The 21,252-nt window shown below is 44.6% G+C and overlaps 1 pseudogene; it reads right to left on the bottom strand.

Moving 5' to 3' along the window:
- Positions 1-19,249: 19,249 nt before the first annotated feature.
- On the bottom strand, positions 19,250-21,048 carry LOC121763486 (annotated as a pseudogene).
- Positions 21,049-21,252: the final 204 nt, after the last annotated feature.

The raw sequence follows: 21,252 nt of genomic DNA, 5'->3' as shown, positions 1-21,252 counted from the left end.
ACCCAGAACAGACCGACTCCCAACAGAGAGAGTGAGTCACGTCGTGCAGAGAAGCCCCCTGCCGCGAGCTCTGCGGCTGGTAAACAGCCACAGGTCCAGCGGCAGCAGCCTAGCTCGAGAAAGGCTACAGAGAGGCCTCCCCCAGAGGTTAGCCAGCCTCCACGTCAAGCGAGACGCAGCCAGGAGTTGGTGGTCAGAGAGATGGCCTCTGCCTCTATCTCACACCCTAAGTCTTCTTCCGCAACCGCAGAGGGTGCACAGGTTGCTGAGGACGACGGTTTCATCGCTCCTAAGAAGAAGAAGAATGCGAAGAGCGCTGCTAGTCGACAGAGGTGGCTAGAGAAGGGCCGAGCGGAGAGACGAGCAGCCACTATCGCAGCAAGGACAGTGTCAGACGGCGAGGGAGAGCAGGGGATTGAGGCGAATGAGTCCTCGTTAGAGAGTGGGCGGGGCTCTAGATCGCTCTCACCTACACTTCGACTTGGCCTCGGGTTCGGCCCACTAGCCATGGTGGTGCATGAGAACAACATGTTTGGGGCCCTACAGGATCCCTTTTCAGATGAGGACGCGCCTGATGTTGACCCCAGGATTCGACGATGACTGATATCTTCCCCAGGAAGATTCACTTCACGGAGCCAGTGCTGCAGTACGTCGGCTACACTTCCCCTCCCGCAGAGGGTTCACAGAAGAGGGTGAGGCTATCGGCCTCGGGAGCTCGCTGGGTTTCCTATGTCTAGCCATTTCATGATCTGGAATGCCCAAGGGATAGCGAACGCTACTACCCAAGGCACTTTCAAGAATATGATCGATATGTATAGTGTGTTGTTTGCCGCAGTGCTTGAGCCTCAGACAGATCCCCAGCCTTCTTTCTTTAGTAGGCACTTTGGGTTGCAGTTTATGTCACGACCACACTTCCTAAGGATAGGAAGCACGGGAAATCGTGACTAGTGGGGGAATTAAGAAGTGGGGAAGAAGGGGAAAAACAATCAAGACAATGCAACTTAACAATCAAAGATAAAATTCCATTTATTTAACCAAAGTTTCAATCCCGATATTGCATAATGGATAATAACAGAGTTCAACAATTTAACGAGAATAACAGAAATTCTTAAAACATTGAGTAGCGGAAGCAATATGAGAGTTTAGCTACTACTATGTATGAAGACATAATAGTAACCGGAACTGTTCTTGGATCATCACTCAACATCCTCCGCCTCCCGACCTCGCTCAACCTGCACATAGGGAAAACATATGCAGGGACTGAGTACTTGATGCACCCAGTGAACTCATGCCCGAAATACATTCATCATTAAGATATGTCAAGCCATCATCGAGTGAATCCCGGGTTTTACTTTAAAGGCCGAGAAACACTAAAGTTCATTTCTTTAAAAAGTGTCCGCGCGGACTAACATCATCCTCCATCATATATTATATATGAACCATCATGTGAAACGAGACTGTGGCCACAATCTCGATCACTGGACCGGCCGACCTAGGGGACGGCTCACGATCCCTATTAGTGCACTAGTCCGAGTAGGGACTCACTCCCTAGTCAGACCCGAATTCGTTAACTATCAAAGTCTAGTAGGATATTATCCCAGTAGACACTCAGATGGGCAATTCAAAACATAAAAACGGCATGACATACTATTTTAAATCACCCTTATTTCACCATAAATATATCATTGCAAATAAAAGAGTTTAAGTAATAGAGCCCACCTCAAACCCTTTGGATTTCCGTAAAAACTTCTTCGTTCCGACTGTTAACGCGCGTGCGAACCACCTTTTCGGAAAACACATAACATTCATATCAAAACGCGGAAACGACGAAAATTAGAATGCATGCACTCTAATTAAATTCCTTAAATCTTCTTTCTCGGTTTCCGTGCTTTTTTTGGTTATTCGGCGGCCGCCCAAGGCGTCGCGTGCGACGCCGGTCGGCCGCTTATGCTCGTTCTTTTCTTCGTTGGCTCCTCGTATTTTCCATAACGTCGGAAATAATTTCTAAAAAATTTTAAGCGTATACTTTAATTATCGCAATTATTTATCTTTGAAAACACATTATTTCATGCTTAGGGTAACATTATTCATCCTTAAAAAAAAACCTCCGGGAATTAACTAAATAATTTCCCCCAATTTACTTTTAATTTCCGGCCCAAAAGATTAAGCTTAGCCCACCTTATTCCTCAAAAACTTAATTAGGAAGCCCCAACAATTATTTAGAGTTCCAATTAATTGTTAAAAGGCCCAATTCACAAAAAAAACAAAAGAGGCCCAAATAAGAAACTAATTACATGGCCCACTTTTACTCTATCTTCTTCCTCCCACATACTCTCTCTCTCTCTCCCTCATTTCTCTCTCCCCGACTCTCTTTTTCTCTCGGCCATCTGACCGTCACCACTGCCCTCGCCGTCGTTCTCCCTCCGGCTCGCCACCGTCGTTGCTGGAGCCGCCTGCCGCCGCAGCTGGAGTCGCCGGGGTTGCTGTGCCGTCGCGGAGTTGCAGTCCGTCGGAGCTGCTGCGGTTGGCGACGCGCCACTGTCGCGGCGCCGCTGCTGCTTCGCCTGGACGCTGCGACAACGAGGACGGGAGGAGCTACTGTCGTCGCTCACCGAGAACCGTCGCCTGCCTCGGATTGTCGAGCACGGCTGTCCGCCGCTGCCCATCGCCGGCGGCGGTTCTTTCTCCACTGAAACCACTCCAAAACGTCACGCAACACATGTTATGTTTATAAAGTTACGTTCTTTCTTAGTTTCGGTTACACGCGGCGATTGTTTGGTTGATTCTTAGTTGGTTTCTACTTGAAATGGTTATGGAAAAAAAAAGGCTATATGCATCATGCAAGACTATATTAAACTCATGCTTTGAGAAAGAAATGGATTATACCTCCAAGATGGTTGAAAATGGTGGAGAAAAAAAATACACAAGATGGTGGCTCAAAGCTTCCTCCTTCTCCTCGGCACTCTCTCGTCCCTTCTTCCTTTCTCTTTTTTTTTTGCTAAGGGAAAGGTGAGGGGAGTTAGAGGGGAGGTTATGGAAGGATAGTGGTGACTCTTGGGATGGTGGAGTAACGGTGGAAGATGGAAGGTTTAGGAAGTGGAGAGTCTCCTCCAAGGTGAAAAGGCCGTCGGCCATGAAGAAGAAAGGAGAAGAAGAAAGAAAGAAAAAGAAAAAGGAAAGAAAATTTTGGGCTTGTTCCAATAAAATTAAAAACCATACTTGGGCTCCACTAACTCATTTTAGTTGGGCTCAAACAAATAAAAAAGTTACAAGCCCAAGTTAGTAAAAAAACTACTACTATTTGATGGATTAAAAGAGTGATTAGGATCCAAATTATTTTGTAGTTAATTGGACTCTAATTTATTTTGAAAAAGTCCAAAATAAATTCATACGTTATATTTTTCGCATTTTCCTTCGTTAATTAAAATTCATGGGTCCTTATTTAATTTTGTTATCTCGTTCTTCACAACCAAAAAATTAAAGTACGTTTAACGGCATCATTTATATTTGGTGTTGTCCCAAATATAATATCCCTTCGACCATTCCTCGATTTACGTGCATCGTTATCCATAGATAGAAAATATATTCCTTTCCACGTACTTCATTCGTCTTGCTAAAAATAGCAATTTCGTCGTCATTCTTTCCACGAGACCTCCAACATGTCTCCCAACGTTCACAATTAAACAATTAAGCACGTTCCTTTTCACATTTAACACAAAAACCACATTTTTTTTCCAAAACTCCTTCATCGATAAGCATCATATTACGAAATAATTTTATCAATTATTTCGTTACATAAAATTAATTTCATACTTAAGGTACGGGTGTTACATTTTACCCACCTTAACAGAAATTTCGTCCCGAAATTTACTCGTTCCTAACGAAAAGCTCCGGGTATTTCTCTTTCATTTTATCCTCGAGTTCCCAAGTAGCCTCCTCGTGGCCATGATGTTTCCAGAGTACTTTCACGGACACGATTGACTTATTCCTCAATTCCTGCACTTTCCTGTCCATAATAACTTCGGGCTTTTCCTCATAACTCAAGTCGGGATTCAAAATCATTTCCTCTTGATGCACCACGTGTTTGGGATCGAACATATACTTTCGTAATTGCGACACATGGAAAACGTTATGCACAGTCCCAAAACTTGGTGGTAGTGCCAACCTATACGCTACGGGTCCCACCTTCTCAAGGATTTCATAAGGCCCTACGTATCGTGGCTTCAACTTTCCCTTTACACCAAACCTTGTTATTCCCTTCGACGGAGATACTTTCAAAAACACCTTATCTCCCGTGTTGAACTGTAAATCTGTACGCCGAACATCAGCATACGACTTCTGTCGGTCTTGTGCTTCTTTTATCCTTTGTCGAATTTGTCGCACAATCTCTATCATTTCTTCGACCGAATCTGGCCCGAGTATTCTTCTTTCACCAACCTCATCCCAGTAGAGTGGTGATCTACACTTCCTCCCATACAATGCTTCATATGGGGCCATATTTATTGTCGCCTGGAAACTGTTGTTGTAGGCAAACTCGATCAGAGGTAGTACAACTTCCCAATTTTCTCCTCTGTCAAGAACCACGTCCCTCTACATGTCCTCGAGAGTTTGAATCGTTCTCTCGGACTGTCCATCGGTTTGTGGATGGAAAGCAGTACTAAAATTCAGTCGTGTACCAAGCTCTCGTTGCAGACTCATCCAAAACCTTGAAGTAAACCTTGTATCTCTATCTGACGTGATTGTTACTGGCACCCCATGTAGCCGAATGCTTTCTTTCACATAAATCCGAGCTAGCTTGTCGGATCCATGCGTTATAGGGATGGGTACAAAATGCGCACTCTTGGTGAGGCGATCTATGATTACCCAAATGGCCGTATTCCCTTGTCGGGTCTTTGGTAATCCCGTCACAAAGTCCATGGCGATATGTTCCCATTTCCATTCTGGTATCTCCAGCGGTTGCAACTTTCCATAGGGTCGTTGATGTAAAGCTTTTACTTGTTGACACGCCAAACATCTCTCCACAAACGAAGCTATGTCCCTCTTCATTCCATCCCACCAGAATGATCCCTTCAAGTCCTGATACATCTTTGTACTTCCAGGATGAGCGGTGTATGGAGTCTCGTGTGCCTCGGTCAGAATTTCATTTCGGAGTCCTTCGTCACTTGTCACACACAGTCTCCCCTCGTAGGTGAGAGCATTATCAGCTTCTTCTCTAAACTTTTCTTGTTCGCCCTTCTCACCTTCAGTCGAACTTTCTCCAGATTTTCATCATTTCGCTGCCCTTCTATTATCCTTGTCCGTAGATCGGATGCAATTACCGAGGTGGCAATCTTTCCCTTCACGGTCTCCGGAGCTCTCACCACCTGCAATCGCATCTTGCTGAAATCGCGAATCAATTCCGCTTCCTGAGTGAGAAAAGTAGCCAACTGCGGTTGGGCTTTCCGGCTCAAAGCATCTGCCACTACATTTGCTTTGCCCGGATGATAGTTAATGCCACAGTCATAATCCTTGACTAGTTCGAGCCATCTGCGTTGCCTCATATTCAAGTCTTTCTGTTCAAAGAAGTATTTCAGACTCTTGTGGTCGGTAAAAATCTCACACCGAACTCCATAGAGATGGTGCCTCCAAATCTTCAATGCGTGCACAACAGCCGCTAGTTCTAAGTCATGAGTAGGGTAGTTCAACTCGTGTGGCCTCAACTGCCGTGAAGCATAGGCAATCACCTTACCATTCTGCATCAAAACACACCCCAGTCCAACCTTCGACGCATCGGTGTAAACCACATAGTCTACTCCCGGTTCCGGCACGGCTAGAATAGGTGCGGTGGTCAACTTCTCCTTCAACAATTGGAAGCTAGCTTCACATTCCGGTGTCCAATTAACCTTGGTCCCCTTCTTCAGTTGTTGAGTCATTGGCCTGGCGATTTTCGAAAATCCTTCAATAAATCTTCGGTAGTATCCTGCCAGTCCAAGGAAACTCCGAATCTCGTTTGGGGTCTTTGGCGCCTTCCACTGTTGTACGGCCTCCACTTTCGCGGGGTCAACTCGAATCCCTTCGGCTGTCACAATATGCCCCAGAAAATTCACTTCCTTTAGCCAGAATTCACACTTACTGAACTTGGTGTACAACTTTTCCGTTCTGAGTGTTTCCAACGTGATCCTTAGGTGCTCCTCATTATCTTTTTCATCCTTCGAGTAAACCAGCACATCATCTATGAATACCAGAACGAACTTATCGAAGTATGGATGAAATACTCGATTCATTAAGTCCATAAATACTGCAGGTGCATTTGTCAGTCCAAATGGCATTACTACAAACTCATAATGCCCATACCTCGTTCGGAATGCCGTCTTGGGTATGTCCTCCCTTCGTACCCTCAACTGGTGATATCCCGACCTTAAATCCATTTTCGAGAATACTCCTGCTCCCCTGAGTTGATCGAACAGGTCATCTATTCTCGGCAGAGGATACTTGTTCTTGAGAGTCAACTTGTTCAATTCCCGGTAGTCTATGCACATCCTCAGTGTCCCGTCTTTCTTCTTCACAAACAGCACCGGTGCTCCCCACGGCGACACACTCGGTCGGATAAAACTCAAGTCCAGTAATTCTTGTAGCTGGATTTTGAGTTCTTCCAACTCCTTCAGCGCCATCCTATAGGGTGCTTTCGACACTGGTGCGGCTCCTGGTTCCAGATCGATAGTAAACTCCAACTGTCGGTCAGGCGGAGGGCCTGGCAAAGCATCGGGAAATACATCGGGTAACTCACGTACCACTGCCACATCTTCAACTTTACTCTCTTTCTTGTCATGTCCCTGTAGATAAACGAGATAGGCAGGACGCCCCTTTCTAATCATCGTAGTTGCTTGAAGTGCCGATATCACACAAGTTCGCTGATTCATCGAAATTCCGTGGAAGGTAGAGGGCTCCTTCCCCGGGGTTTGTAACGAAATTTGCCTCTCTTGGCATCAGATAGTGGCATAGTTTTCAGCTAGCCATTCCATCCCCAGAATAATGTCGATGTTATCCATTGGCATAACATGCAAATTGTGAGCCGTTAAGCTAAGTTCTCCCACCATGAGTTCTATGTTCGAGCAAGATTGTGAAATTTCTACAAGGCCTCCTACCGGTGAGTTCACATTCATCTTATGTTCAAGTTTAACAGCAGGCAGTTTTAAAGCAATCACGCAGGAGTGCGATATAAAGGAGTGCGACGCACCCGTATAAAACAGAACAGCAACAGGCATGTCAAGTAATGTTCCCATACCTGCCAGATTATCTTGTTTTGGCTCTCCCTATGGGGCTTTTGCTTGATTGCGTCCCAAGGCATAGGCCCTAGCTTGAGTCGGGTATGGTTGGAGACGCTGCTGCTGCTGCTGGGGTGGTGTAGGATTCCCTCGAGGTCCGTTCGGCGTTCCCCCACCTCCAGTATTGTTGTTGCTCGGGCACTCTTTGGCGATGTGTCTAACTCCACCACACTTGTAGCACACGTTGGTCCCGACTCTGCATTCTCCCATGTGGTTCCTCTGACATTTGGCACAAAGAGGTGCTCTCTGGCGGAAATCTCCACCTTGGAATGGAGCAGCTTGCTTTCTTTTTCCCTGGGAAGAGTTTGGGGTACTCTGGAACCTCTTGTTCTCAAAGGGTGCGCGGTTCCCGTCCCATTTCCTCTTGTCCCGAAAATTCTGTTGTGGGGTCGGCGGTGTCGGAGTAGTGGGTGTAACTGTCTTTTCCCGTGGCATCGCTTCCTCCACATCCAGTGCACGGGACAATGACTCGGCATACGAGAGTCTGCCACGGCATGCCAAAGCCATCCTGATTTCGTGCCTCAGACCGGCACAAAACTTCTTAGCCATCTTCTCATCTGTGTTCACCTGCTCCGGTGCATACCGAGACATGTCACATAAGGCACGGTCATATTCTGTCACAGTCATCCGCCCCTGTTTCAAGTTGTAGAACTCGGCCTCCTTTGCCTTGCGATAGCTCCTTGGAATGTACTTGTCATACAGTTCCTCCTTAAAGTCTTCCCACGTCAGGGTGTCTAACCGTTCCTGCGTCATTGTCCGCTGCTTGGTCTCCCGCCAAAATTCGGCGGACCCGGTAAGCTGGTAGGTCACGTACGACAGGCGCTCTTGGTCGGTACACCTTAAGAACTTAAAGATGCGTTCTATGGCCCGAATCCAGGTCTCGGCCTTGGTTGGATCTCCCATTCCGTCAAACACGGGAGGACGTTCCTTTCAGAACTCCTTCTCGATGTTCCGTTCCGGCTGTGGCGGTGGTGGAGGTGGTGGTGGTGGTGGTTGTCCTTCAGGACCCACACTGCTTTGGGTCTCGTTGCTTGCCTCATTCTCGTGGTGAACGGCTGCACGTCGGGGAGGCATTCTGTTCAACATATGCGTTAGTACGAAAGTCCAATTTTTACCATCACCACACCACACCACACAACTTTTCCAAAGGCTATAACACCAACTTTCCCAAACGAACACAACAACGTAAAACGAACACAACGATAAAACAACGGGAAACTTATTAACTTTAAACCAACAAGTGCGTGTTTCCACAAGGTCTTTGAAACAAGGAAAGAAAACAACGTCAAAAGAAACTATTACATCGTTCGTCAAAACAAAACGTTCAAAGGCTAACAAACAGCAAAAGAAATACTACTTCTCTGGAGCTCTCTCGTAATTCGCCCCTTCCTCGCTGTCAACCTCAACCTCTCTCGCAAGGGGCTCTTCTTCGGGGTCTTCCTCATCCTCCATGTGATCTTCCTCCTCTTCCTCATCACTCTCCCGCACATATGTAGCGACGTCGATATGCTTATCGACCATAAGAACTTCCGTCGCGGGAGGTGCGGAGGTGCGCATCCCAAGCCTCCTCCTCTTGGGGAAGTTTGGTTGCGGCGTCTCACCCTCGTACCGACCCCCGCTGTAGGGGCTGCGACTCGATGAGGATGTCTCCTTCCTAGGAGGAGCATAGGGGGGTGGTCCACCACGAGCATCAACCAGTGCTTCCAAGAGAACCTTCACAAAACCATGCATGTCCCCTTGCATGCTGTAGTCGGGAAGCTTATGCCAGACGTATGACCGTGAAGCTTCGTCGGCCCACCTATTCCAAGGTGCCGGTAATCCATCAATCAATCTCTTGATTCCCTCATAGTGCCTCACTCCACAGCCATGAGCATCCCGCCATAATGTCAAGTAATCGGCGACATAAGATATCAAAGGGGTCCTCTCGTCCCTCTCGAACCCGCGATACATTTCCACCGCCTGCAATCCATTCTTGACGTACCTTCCCCTTAACGGTGCGTGGATCATGATCGCCATCTACATAAAAGTGAGTCCCTTTAGCAACCAGTCGTAGAAAAGAGTAAAGCAAGGTAGAGAAAGATAAAACGCGTAAAGACGTCATACGTACTACCGTGCATATACCTGTCGATTTCCATAAGGAAAAGTCGTAACAATTCTTTTTTTTTTTATTATCATCTAAGGATAGATGTTTCGTATTTTATAAACGTGGTACTTTTGCAACTTCGTCTATCCTTCAATCTATCACAATCGCGTTTCACAAGGTTATCCTTGCCTCGTCACCTCATCATTCTTTGGAAATCGCGCCCTTCTGCGCCCCATTCGCTCTTTCACATCGAACTTGCTTCATTTCAAACTTTTGCCTTCTTTCGTGTTGAGCGCAGTGAGACGGAGTGTTGAGTGTTAAGCGAATACTCTTTTAGTCTAGCGAAACGAGTCTAGACTAGATTGAATAAATGACTCTCGGTCCAGAGCGGAAGGAAAAATTGCTCTGATACCATTCTGTCACGACCGCACTTCCTAAGGATAGGAAGCACGGGAAATCGTGACTAGTGGGGGAATTAAGAAGTGGGGAAGAAGGGGAAAAACAATCAAGACAATGCAACTTAACAATCAGAGATGAAATTCCATTTATTTAACCAAAGTTTCAATCCCGATATTGCATAATGGATAATAACAGAGTTCAACAATTTAACGAGAATAACAGAAATTCTTAAAACATTGAGTAGCGGAAGCAATATGAGAGTTTATCTACTATTATGTATGAAGACATAATAGTAACCGGAACAGTTCTTGGATCATCACTCAACATCCTCCGCCTCCCGACCTCGCTCAACCTGCACATAGGGAAAACATATGCAGGGACTGAGTACTTGATGCACCCAGTGAACTCATGCCCGAAATACATTCATCATTAAGATATGTCAAGCCATCATCGAGTGAATCCCGGGTTTTACTCTAAAGGCCGAGAAACACTAAAGTTCATTTCTTTAAAAAGTGTCCGCGCGGACTAACATCATCCTCCATCATATACTATATCTGAACCATCATGTGAAACGAGACTGTGGCCACAATCTCGATCACTGGACCGGCCGACCTAGGGGACAGCTCACGATCCCTATTAGTGCACTAGTCCGAGTAGGGACTCACTCCCTAGTCAGACCCGAATTCGTTAACTATCAAAGTCTAGTAGGATATTATCCCAGTAGACACTCAGATGGGCAATTCAAAACATAAAAACGGCATGACATACTATTTTAAACCACCCTTATTTCACCATAAACATATCATTGCAAATAAAAGAGTTTAAGTAATAGAGCCCACCTCAAACCCTTCGGATTTCCGTAAAAACTTCTTCTTTCCGACTGTTAACGCGCGTGCGAACCACCTTTTCGGAAAACACATAACATTCATATCAAAACGCGGAAACGACGAAAATTAGAATGCATGCACTCTAATTAAATTCCTTAAATCTTCTTTCTCAGTTTCCGTGCTTTTTTTGGTTATTCAACGGCCGCCCAAGGCGTCGCGTGCGACGCCGGTCGACCGCTTATGCTCGTTCTTTTCTTCGTTGGCTCCTCATATTTTCCATAACGTCGGAACTAATTTCTAAAAAATTTTAAGCACATACTTTAATTATCGCAATTATTTATCTTTGAAAACACATTATTTCATGCTTAGGGTAACATTATTCATCCTTCAAAAAAAACCTCCGGGAATTAACTAAATAATTTCCCCCGATTTACTTTTAATTTCCGGCCCAAAAGATTAAGCTTAGCCCACCTTATTCCTCAAAAACTTAATTAGGAAGCCCCAACAATTATTTAGAGTTCCAATTAATTGTTAAAAGGCCCAATTCACAAAAAAAACAAAAGAGGCCCAAATAAGAAACTAATTACAAGGCCCACTTTTACTCTATCTTCTTCCTCCCACATACTCTCTCTCTCTCCCTCCTTTCTCTCTCCCCGACTCTCTTTTTCTCTCGGCCATCTGACCGTCACCACTGCCCTCGCCGTCGTTCTCCCTCCGGCTCGCCACCGTCGTTGCTGGAGCCGCCTGCTGCCGCAGCTGGAGTCGCCGGGGTTGCTGTGCCGTCGCGGAGTTGCTGTCCGTAGGAGCTGCTGCGGTTGGCGACGCGCCACTGTCGCGGCGCCGCTGCTGCTTCGCCTGGACGCTGCGACAACGAGGACGGGAGGAGCTACTGCCGTCGCTCACCGAGAATCGTCGCCTGCCCCGGATTGTCGAGCACGGCTGTCCGCCGCTGCCCATCGCCGGCGGCGGTTCTTTCTCCACTGAAACCACTCCAAAACGTCACGCAACACACGTTATGTTTATAAAGTTACGTTCTTTCTTAGTTTCGGTTACACGCGGCGATCGTTTGGTTGATTCTTAGTTGGTTTCTACTTGAAATGGTTATGGAAAAAAAACAAGGCTATATGCATCATGCAAGGCTATATTAAACTCATGCTTTGAGAAAGAAATGGATTATACCTCCAAGATGGTTGAAAATGGTGGAGAAAAAAAATACACAAGATGGTGGCTCAAAGCTTCCTCCTTCTCCTCGGCACTCTCTCGTCTCTTCTTCCTTTCTCTTTTTTTTTTTGCTAAGGGAAAGGTGAGGGGAGTTAGAGGGGAGGTTATGGAAGGATAGTGGTGACTCTTGGGATGGTGGAGTAATGGTGGAAGATGGAAGGTTTAGGAAGTGGAGAGTCTCCTCCAAGGTGAAAAGGCTGTCGGCCATGAAGAAGAAAGGAGAAGAAGAAAGAAAGAAAAAGAAAAAGGAAAGAAAATTTTGGGCTTGGTCCAATAAAATTAAAAACCATACTTGGGCTCCACTAACTCATTTTAATTGGGCTCAAACAAATAAAAAAGTTACAAGCCCAAGTTAGTAAAAAAACTACTACTATTTGATGGATTAAAAGAGTGATTAGGATCCAAATTATTTTGTAGTTAATTGGACTCTAATTTATTTTGAAAAAGTCCAAAATAAATTCATACGTTATATTTTTCGCATTTTCCTTCGTTAATTAAAATTCATGGGTCCTTATTTAATTTTGTTATCTCGTTCTTCACAACCAAAAAATTAAAGTACGTTTAACGTCATCATTTATATTTGGTGTTGTCCCAAATATAATATCCCTTCGACCATTCCTCGATTTACTTGCATCGTTATCCATAGATAGAAAATATATTCCTTTCCACGTACTTAATTTGTCTTGCTAAAAATAGCAATTTCGTCGTCATTCTTTCCACGAGACCTCCAACATGTCTCCCAACGTTCACAATTAAACAATTAAGCACGTTCCTTTTCACATTTAACACAAAAACCACATTTTTTTTTCAAAACTCCTTCATCGATAAGCATCATATTACGAAATAATTTTATCAATTATTTCGTTACATAAAATTAATTTCATACTTAAGGTACGGGTGTTACAGTTTAGGTGCTTGAACACAAACGGCAAGATTTGGATCTTCTCTCACAGGGATTGGCAGATCGATGTGATTGACGACTCCAAGCAGGTCCTTCATGTCCGAGTTACTGCTGCTATATTCCCGTTTTCGATCTATCTCTCCGTAGTGTACGCTAAGTGCTCCAGAGAGGGGAGATACGAGTTGTGGAATAAGCTTAGGGACATCTCCTTAGCGACTGACGGGGCACCCTGGCTTGTTGGAGGCGACTTCAACATCTTCTTGTTAGAGGAAGAGAGATGGGGCAGTACAACAGATAGGCACGGAGAGATGATGGACTTTGCTGACGCCGTCGCAGACTGCCAGCTCCTGGACCCAGGCTTTGATGGCCCACCGTTCACTTGGACGAGGAGTGGGCTCTGGGAGAGGTTGGACAGACTCCTTCTAGGGGAGCATTGGACGACAGTCTTTGCAGCTACTAGGGTGACTCATTTGCCTAGGATCTCTTCAGATCATGCCCCTTTGCTCGTGCGATGCCAGCTCACTACCCAGATCCCAAGGTCTTTATTTAGGTTTCAGAACATGTGGGTACGGCATCATACTTTCAGGGATGAGATCGCCAGAGTGTGGGCGGCGGAGACGGGCTTCTTCGGCATGCTCAATCTTCAGTTCAAACTCAGCAGAGTGAAGAATTTTCTCGAAGGATATAACAGAGAGGTCTTTGGGAACATCTTCGAGAGGCTGAGGGAGGCTGAGGTGGCAGTTGCCGTTGCACAGGCAGCTTACGACGGGGATCCCTCGGGAGCCCATAGGAGTGAGCTCAGCCGATGCACCGCTCTCTATATACTCTGCACTAGGATGGTGGAGGATTTCTGGAAGCAGAAGGCTGCCATTCGGTGGGCGGCAGAGGGCGAAAGGAATTCCAAATTCTTCCATGGGTGGGTGCGACAGAAGCAGGTGAAGTCCCGGATTCACACCATTAGGCGGGAGGACAGACTCTCACGTCAGAGGACGACATCAGACAGTCTGCGGTTGGCTTCTTCCAGCAGCTGCTCACGACAGATGTTGAGCAGTTGGAGCAGCCGGACCTTGATCTCTTGAGCAGTCTCCCAGAGTCTGTGGACCGCGAGGGCCTCTGTGCAGTCCCCGACTCAGATGAGGTGAGAGCGGCGGTCTTTGGCATCAGTGGGGACAGCGCCTCACGACCGGATGGTTTCTCGTCACTGTTCTTCCAGCACTGTTGGGACATCGTGGGAGCAGAGGTGGTGGCAGCAGTGGAGGACTTCTTTTTAGGAGCCCCTATGCCCCGCAGCTTCACAGCCACGACCATCATACTCTTGCCGAAGAAGGCAAGCCTGGCGACCTGGGTGGAGTACAGGCCGATTAGCCTTTGCAATGTGACCAACAAGATCATCACCAAGATCTTGACATCGCATTTGGCGCCGCTGCTACCTCTGGTATTGATGCGGTTTTGTCAAAGGCCGCTTGCTTAGTGATAATGTGCTCATGGCTCAGGAATTGATTCATGATATCAGCAGGTCGCTCATTCAGAAGGCTAACTCCCCTAATCTGGCCCTTAAGCTAGATATGGCGAAGGCTTATGATCGAGTGCAGTGGCCTTTCCTCCTCATGGTGCTTGAGAGGATGGGATTCCCGCCGGGGTGGGTGAGTATGGTCAGGAGATGTATCTCTTCGTGCTGGTTCTCAGTGCTCGTGAACGGGGCGTCGGCGGGTTTCTTCCAGTCTACGAGGGGACTTCGCCAGGGTGATCCACTTTCGCCATCGTTGTTCGTGCTTGCTGCAGATTATTTCTCGAGGAGCTTGGACAGGCTTGTGGCCACACATCCAGATATGGCATATAGATGTGCTCGACGCGCGCCGGTCATATCCCATCTGTCTTATGCCGACGACATTGTCATTTTTGTCAGGGCGCACAGGCAGTCAGTGGAGAGGCTGGTACATTGTCTTGACCACTATTCTGCCGTGTCTGGTCAGATGGTGAACAAGGGAAAGAGTCACTTCTATCTCTTTCAGAAGTTCGACTCTTGGGCGGCCGAGGTGGCAGAGGTGAGTGGATTCCAGCAGGGATTCCTCCCTTTCACTTACCTGGGAGTGCCTATCTATAAAAGGGGGTTGAAGGCCGACTACCTTTTAGATATCCGACAGAAGATGGTGGACCGGATTCACAGCTGGTCCCACAGACATCTCTCTCTTGGAGGTCTCCTTGCTCTGATCAAGAGCACCCTTGTCACTATCCCTCTTCACATCTTCCAGGTTCTGAAGCCGTTTGAGTACTGGATGAGGGACTTGGAGCAGATCTTGGCCAGGTTCTTTTGGGGCACGGTTGGGGAGCAGAGGAAGATTCACTGGGTTAGCTGGAAGAAGAAGATTTGCTTGCCGTTGGATGAGGGAGGCCTTGGCATCCGTCGTTTTCGTGAGCTCGTCAAAGCTTTCAGCATCAAGCTCTGGTGGAGATTTCTCGCGCAGGATTCTTTATGGGCGCAGTTCACCATGCGCAAGTATTGTTTCCATGCTGGTCGTGCCTTCATTTCTCCTTACTCTGTGCATGATAGTTCTATATGGCATCGTCTCACGGACATTAGGGGTCAGGTTCATGGTCTCATTAGGTGGTCCCTCGGCGAAGGGCGGATTAGTTTCTGGGATGACGTGTGGGTCGGGGATCTTCCCCTTAGGACCTATTGTCTGCCTGGGACTGATCTTCCTGCCGCTGAGGTCTCTAGGTTTTGGCGTGATCATACTTGGCATGTTGATAAACTGCATGATTATTTGGCTTTGTATGTTGTGCATTTGCATGTGTTGGATCTTATCAGGGCTGTTCTGATTGAGGTGGCCAGGCGGGATGTGATGCGATGGAGCCTAACTGGCGATGGCGAGTTCTCGACGGCCTCAGCTTGGGAGCTCATCCGAACACGGTCCCCTAGACATTTCGGACTTCGTATGGTTTGGAATGCTGGGCTGACCCCGAGCATTTCTATCTTCATCTGGCGCCTCCTCCTCCAGAGGGTTCCTGTTGAGTGCTATGTTCAGACCCGCGTTATCTCTCTCGCATCCAAGTGTCTGTGTTGTGTCTCTTCTTTTTCAGTCGAGTCTTTTCAGCATTTGTTTGTGTCGAGTTTGTTGGCAAGATCTGTTTGGGACTACTTCGATGGCTGGTTCCCCTATATTAGCACACACATTCACACGTGCACTGATATTGCACTTAGATTTGGTTTTTGGTGGAGGTCCTCTCACAGGGCTCCCACCTTGCACATTCGTTTTATCATTCCTTGCTTGGTATATTGGTTCATTTGGACGGAGAGGAATAGCTGCAAGCACCGCGGCGTTTCTTTTCGTTCTTCCCATGTTATTTGGCAGGTGATTCGGCATTTGCGGATTCTTGTGGCGGCGGGTGTGCTAGTCCCCCTTCATTGGCGTGGTTGCACCCCGACTGTCGACTTCATGCCTTCAGTTCCTCCTCGCCGACGAGTTTTGAGGTCCTTGAGTGTGCTTTGGCATCCACCCGATGATCCTTGGGTGAAGCTGAACACAGATGGGGCCTTCTCTACCTTGACGGGACAGGCTGGTGGTGGGGGAGTGGTTCGTGGTTCAGACGGTTCTCTCTTGAGGGCCTATTGCACAGCCCTCGTAGCTGCGTCGGCCTTCGAGGCGGAGCTTCTAGTTCTTCTTCATGGGTTGACGATGGCTATGGAGTTCTCATCACAGGTTTGGGTCGAGATGGACGCAGCAGCGGTGGTCGCAGTGTTCACTTCAGGACGCGTGGGAGCGGCGGATGTGAGACATCACATGGCTCGCATTCGCATATTGCTCTCACAGTTGCAGGTTAGGTTCTCTCACATCCATCGAGAGGACAACCGGGCAGCTGACTTTCTGGCAGGTAGGGGGTCCAAACCCCTGCCATCACTTTCTATGATGCAGACACAGCGCCTCGATATTTGAAGTCACTTGTGAGGATGGACCAGTTGGGCTATCCAAACTTCAGATTCAGATATCGCGATGAATGATTTCTTATTTTTGTTATGGAATTTGATATGTATTTTTTGTATTTCCTTTGGGCTTGGCCACTCCTTGGTCATCACCCAAGTTATTATGTATTTTATTAGTTCGTTTGCTAGATGGATAGTACCCGGCTTATGGGGATATCCTAGTAGCTCTTTTTGTGGACCAAGTCACTTTTGGGCTTGGTCAATGTACGACACATTATCGTTTTGATTTGATATGGACAGGTTGGGGGTCCGCCTAACCCCCCGCCGTGATGGTGTTTGAAAAAAAAAATACCTACTTCAACCAACCTTCACCCAATCAGCAAAATCCCTACTTCAACCAAGTTCCCAGTGGAAACCTATTCGTTGGAGGATTCACTCCTTTCGTAGGCAATGTTGGGGCAACTTACTTTACCGGGAATAAATCAACCCTCTGTTAATGATAGTAAGTTAGTTTAACACGACACGATAACGACTAAAACCTGATGTTATTATACGATTTAAACATGATATTCCATGATAAAATAAAAAATTACCAAATTAAAATAATTATTTTCTTAATAAAAATAATAAAATTGAAGTATAGTAATATTATATCTATATAACAAAATTAAATAATTTAAAAAATTAAATTTTAATAAATTCTAAGCATAATATTTTCTTAAAATTCGTAAAAAATTAATTAATATTTTTTAATTAATAAAATTAAAGTGATGTATTTTTAATTAATGAAAATTAAAGTATAATAGTATTTTTTTTAATTAATTAAAATTAAAGTATAATATTTTTTAATCAACAAAAATAACTAAAATTAAAGTTTAATAATTTTTTAATTAGTAAAAATAATTATTTTTTTCTTAACGTATAACCCAAACCCAACCCAACCCAAACCCAACCCAACCCGTTATCTTCGGGGTCTTATTGGGGCGACCCTATAAGGACTCAAATCATATACGTGCGTGTTCATGTCGTGTTAATTATGTGCGGGTTCGTATCGTGTTATCGTGTCGTAACAAAAATTTTCAGCCCTATCGGCGAAGATCCGGTTTCTGGATCCGCATTGCACAACGATACAATCAGGCTGGAGTGAAGCCCGATGGGGCACCGACTCAAAAGGCGCCAGAGCTTCGCAAGTATTTTGGGCATTTCATGTTCCACATCGGTAAGTTTCATGGTATCTACGAGAACAACTGCCGAATGATGAGGAGCGGTATGAGCTACGACGACGTGCTGGATTTGTCGCAAGCGCAATTCACGAGTACTATCAGCAGCGCCGGATTCCAACACTGGGCATCAAACTGAAGGATCAATCCAAATTTAGGGCGGGAATTGAGGTGGCATTGGCGCAAGGCTCGAAGAGGACGAGGCTTGTCGGATCCAAGAGTTTGAGCAGCAACGGTCCGGCGCTAACCGACTTAACCGAGTCGGTTGAGGTACTTTAACCCACTCCTCGGCGCCCGACTGGAGTGAAAGCGGCGAAGGGGAAGGGGAAGGGGAAGACATAGGGGAGCGCCTCCTAGTCAACCGATGGGGACGTGGAGGGTGATGTAAGAATTGTCGCTGTATCGAGATGAATCGGATGATCGTGCCAAGACAGACATCTGGAAACTATCAGCAAGACAAAGAAACAATATGGTCTGGATTCTGATAACGATGCTTGAGTCTTTATCTGTGTTTTTCATCAGTGTTTTTTTCTAGGTTTTTATTTGTGTTTTTGTTTGTTTGTTATTTTCTGTTTTTTTTAAATGTAGGTTTTTTTTAATGAAGTATGTTTTTTTATAATTTATTTGTGGTGAATTTATTCGTGTTCACCCTTTTATCGCATTTTAGTTGAGTGAAACAATAAAATTTGAAATATACAAATATTAATGATGTGGAAATGAAATGGAAAGTGGGAAGGGCCTACTCCTTTGGAGGGAAATAGGCCCTTTGGAAAATGTGGGATAAAATGACGATGTGGAAATAATAAAAAAAGAAGGGCCCTGTGGCCCTTCCATGGTGAATGCTCTTATATATTCTCTTTTTTAAATTGTGTAATGACATAGATGTCTCCCTCCACCTACCGATAAACTTGGTCTAGGAAAATAAGATTTCTAAATTATTTAAATTGAGCCAATTACTAGGTTTAATAAAAGTTAAGTCTGAGACCAATATGCATTGATGCTAATGGTTAATATTATACAAGTTAATAAGTTGCTCGATACACGAAATTTGAACTCATTACATATCACATTCTAGAGGTAGTGGTCTAAATTGAAGATTGAATAATGTATTTCCATCCAAATGTTAGCAACCAAAATAAATATCTTTTTAAGTTCCTTTTCTTTGTTCAATATACGAAAATATTGAAAACCAAATGTACAAACTAAACCGAACCAAATTTTCACGTACATTATTGCTAGTGCGAGTATATTGAGAATAAATATAAGGCTAGACAAAACATGGAGGTACCCATGACAACAACGTGCAACTAAGTTGGTAAAATGCTTCCTCTCCAACTAATAGATCGGGAATTCAAATGATCACAGAGGTAGATGAAGAAAGAACCATTATTGATCCTCTTTATATATAAAAAAAACATGGAGGTACACATTTTAAAATGACAAAACCCTCTTTTAAACAAGACTCCAGCCATGTGAAAAATCAATAACTCTTCCTACTATCTAACCTGATGAGAACAGGATCAGGTTTTCTTTGGAACACTTGATCGATAATACCATTGGCATAAGAATTAAAGATGCAAGATTCTGAATGAGCAGAAACTTCTACTTGTCGTCATATAGATGTCCGTAGTGCTGATTCCAAAAGCGTTCTGCTTCTTTTGGGGTCCGAAAGGTCCATATATGAGTCTGGGCTTTCTTGCGAGCTTCTAATATACTCTGCAACAAGATAAGAGTACTAGTTTCTGTTATGTTCAAAAAATCTCTGAAAGTGAGAAAAACTAAAATGTGAGATTATAAAGGAAAATGTGAGTTAACAGTCCCTAAATCTCATGTGAGATTAGTCATTCTAGCAGATATGACATTTAACTAGGTTCCTAAAAGTGTAGATTGACCAACATGAAAAATTTTGCCTATAAGATGCAAGAGACAGTATTATTTGTCAAGAGTAGGGACAGGATCATGAAATCTAAATTGGCTATTACAATATCTTAAAAGATCCATGTGATGCTCGAATCAATTATTGCAGCTACGGTTATCAAATTGCATACACAGTCCCCTTACTAGGAGCAGGTTTGAATCCAACCAACATCCCCCAAGTCAAAAATGAGATTTAACTGCATCATACTACTACATGCAGCCAACTTATTTTGATTTTTATACTATTGGATATTAGCTGATTATAGAAGGAACATACATCCAGAGAAAATAACAAGCTTTTTATTGGTTTATGTACGCCATAGGAAACTCTTAACAATTATCATCCCGCACTCCCTTTCCGTTCTTCTTTCATTCATGATGTGTAAGCTTCTAAGTATGCCTCAGGGCTCAGTGTTTTCAGTAGAAGACAATAAAGCAGAAAACAATGTGAACAGTTTCCTATCCATGCTACTTCCGTAAACTACACCAAATGATATAACCTTCGTAAGAGTTAAAAATTTACCACTTTGAGATATATGTCATATTCACAATTCACAATGATGAAATCAAGACTAGAATGACACAAAATTCATACACCAACTCATAAAACATAGCATGCATCCTAATCCTGAAACATAAGGCTGATAAAACACACAGTACCAAACATAAAAGCAAAGTAAGTAAGCAATTGTTACAGACATACCTCAGCTTCAGAAGCTTTTTTGGTCTTGAGACACAAGCAATCATAGAGTGCACTCCATTTTCCGAAACAATTGTCAAGTTCACCAATGCGGTAGTATTGTTGCATCTGATAAAAAGGGGCTGTCATAAAACTGAAATTGATCAATTTGAATCCCTGAATGTATTCATTATTCAAAAAGCAAGCTAATAACAAACATTTGGTGTGCTCATTCGCATAGAACCTAAAACTAGCCAGAATCAATATAAATCCTAGATCCAATAAAATAAATTTGCCGATAATCCACCCCAAGAAACAACAATCTCACTACGTTTTCAATCATATTCCTCAGCCAAAACTGCAACTCATAAAATATCCAAGCATATGCAAAAGAAACAGAAACGAACAAACCTAAATTCTATAATTGAGGCCATATATTACAAAAATAAGTACTAAGGAGGTAATGAATGGAAGATTCCGTCATACAATAACAAAAGTAGAGCGCATCAAAATACTTGGTGCACGATAGTCGCCTCTTCGGAGTTCGGAGCTGCGTCTTCATTTTCTGAGCTCATTGTCGCGAAAACCGATGGCTAAGTCCAACACCTAGAAAATGATGAGCATTACTAAACATATCTATTGCTCTTATATTATCTACCACAATCATACACTCCACATGATAACTACAAGAACCATTACAAATGCATATCAAGTATCACTATCAACAACAAATTCAAACTCGAAAACAGTCGGATAAAATCATAGTTTTCCGTTGGTAT

Source organism: Salvia splendens, chromosome 14 (genome assembly GCF_004379255.2).
Source record: "Salvia splendens isolate huo1 chromosome 14, SspV2, whole genome shotgun sequence".
Classification (NCBI taxonomy): Eukaryota; Viridiplantae; Streptophyta; class Magnoliopsida; order Lamiales; family Lamiaceae; genus Salvia; species Salvia splendens.
Note: the sequence above shows the minus strand (reverse complement) of the source record. Positions and strands in the feature narration are given on the sequence as shown.